Raw genomic sequence first — 2663 nt, forward strand, 5'->3', positions numbered from 1 at the left:
GATAGCAACCTCTGCCACCGCGGCAGTCTTGAGACAATAAGGGCCGCAGGAGACCGCGACTTGAGGTCGGCCGGCAGCACTATTGGCAGGAAGATGTAAAATGATCATCACTCCAAGTTGAAGGTGTCATCTCGCTCGCATTTAATTGGCTGAAATCGCTGTCCGACGATTGTTCTTATACCCATCGAAATGCTTCCTTTACAGGGATTTCGTTGATTGGCGGTTTGGTAGTAGTCAGAATTTTGGGTTAGTAGTGATCTACTACTACTAACCGATTCTGAACCAATATCACTACTACTACTATAGTAGAACAACTTTGGCGTTAGTAGTACCACTACTAAGTAGCACTACTAATTAGCACTGTGTACCCATATTGACGTCTACCATAGCTTTCGCTTGATTTCCTCCATGCGCCTCAGTTCCTGACGATTGTGGCGCGATATTAGCTGCCGTCGCGCTCGCTCGTTGTCAGTCCTGGCCCTTAGCCGGCTCATCACGAAGGGTCCTGGTGTAGGTCTTGCCGGAAGGGATTAGACGTTCGGGTCTCCCGTGACACCCACTGGGAAATCATGAAAGGCCGAAGTCCTTACCAAGTTGTGAGCCAGCCCTTGATAGACAATGCATATTGATGAGATCCACAATCGCTTAGCATATCAGTTATTCGCACACGCACCGTCGCGGATCAGCCATCGCGCAATGTGACCCGAAATTTGTTCTTGAGTCACCGGAGCTTTCCTCCACGATTTTTTGCCACTTGATAGGCTACGCCACCGGTTCGCTTAACTTGGGAGGGGCTTGATGCTTCTCTTCTGCTTTGGGAGACACTTGTACCATGAAGCGATCGGCGAGACTCAGGCGATGTTGCTGAACTTGGATCACCAACTCGTGCTCTTTGTGCTTGAATACCACGTGAGTCTTGGCATTAGACATGTTGCTAGCACGCCATAACGACTCTTGTCAAGTCTTCGTCCTCGCACAAAGCAGGTAAATATGTGTGAACGTCTTGCCTCCATAGGTTGTAGATTCTCTAATCGGTGTATCACATTCCAAACCGAATCAGTTCCTTTCTTAGGCGTATCGTGAACGATGTGATTTGGTGTGAGCTCCTGGGAATCACTATCAATATTGAAGAATCTGTTCATACACAAGCGACTGCAGAACCTGCATTCAGATAGTGTTAAGGGGAAACAGATCATACGCAAAGATATTACCACAGCATTGTTACCGTTTTGAGAGATCGATATCTTGCTTCCTGCAGAGCTCATTGCTGCACCTGACCGCCGCAAACACAGCAAGGAGATGTCTTCGCTATGTCTCGCCAATGGCAGTCGATCTTAGCGCGCTTCATGGTGTGTTGCTTGCGCCGCAAACCGAGAAATGAGCGATGGAGCGAGAGGGGAGGCCAATTTTCGCGCCCTTCAAAGATCTCACATGGGTTGAAGTTTGGGGATCTATAGTAGTGCTAACTAGCACTACTAATGGCATTTTTTTCTCTCTACTATTCAAATAGCACTACTAGTCGGCCAAACCACAAGTACTATAGTATAGCACTTCTAACGTCACTAATGTGGGGTCTACTACCAAACCCTGCCTGTGACGTAGAGCAGCTAAGGACCCATCGGCATCAGGCCGTCAAGCGCAAGCACCGACTCGCCCATAGCCCCTCTATTCTCTGCGCGCCATGCCCAAGGACATGAAGCATCCCCAGTAACAACAACGAAAATTTGCCATATCCGTGGTTTCACTAACGTTTACTAGATTGCATGAATAGTTTGGTTGTCAGAGTTGGATACAAGTCGCGAATCCAAGTAGGCTCGATAATTTCATTGGTGAAAACTCTCTTGCAATCCAAGTGATCTCTTGGAAGGTTTCACTAGGGTGGTGCTACAGTGCATGTTTTCAAATAGGTGACTCAAATCATGGAGATTTCCATGTTTGCATAGGGTTTGTGACGGGTCCACACAAGCACCTTGCACAGAGGAAGTGTGCTAACGAGAGTATACGAACTCTCAGTGAATGGCAATTCACGTGTCCCTGGCCTAAGGGGACGGAATGATCAGAAGTACGGTAGATCTAAGACTGAGTGTATTTATAGGTTAGTACAGATTTGGCCTGCATACAAACCCGAAGTTCCCTATAGTTTATCCTATATAAAATGTATCGGTTGGCTCTCAAGCCTATTGTGTCACTACTCAGGGGAGTGACCTTATGTAGCCATCCCTGAATAGTGATAGGGTCACTATTCCATGTAACCCCGTTGCATCCTCCCTCACTTAGATCCGACCATATCGACCAATCAGAGCGAGGGTACGGTGACGGCCCACATTTCACTCGCACAGTCGAATTCCATCGACAACGACGCGAGCTCTTGCAAGACCCACGGTCTCCACGTCGACCGGAAGCATGCCTCCCAAGCGCAGCTCGCGCGGTGCGAAAGCACCTTCGAAACCCCAGTCGAGAGGCCGAAAGCCAAGAAGGTAAGCCAAGAACGCGTCGGCCGCGCTGAAGGAGGCCATGGGCGCGGCCTCCAAGGAGGTGCGCTCTCCGAGCAGTTTTCCGTAGGAGTCGCACGGCGAACATGCGTCTCGCAAGTCGCCCGATGCTCCACCGGATGAGGGGGACAACGTCTTCACTGCTAACCAGGATCGTAGTATCTTGGTCAG

The sequence above is a fragment of the Phytophthora cinnamomi genome, assembly GCF_018691715.1.
Source record: "Phytophthora cinnamomi strain GKB4 chromosome Unknown Contig17, whole genome shotgun sequence".
NCBI classification, from domain to species: domain Eukaryota; phylum Oomycota; class Peronosporomycetes; order Peronosporales; family Peronosporaceae; genus Phytophthora; species Phytophthora cinnamomi.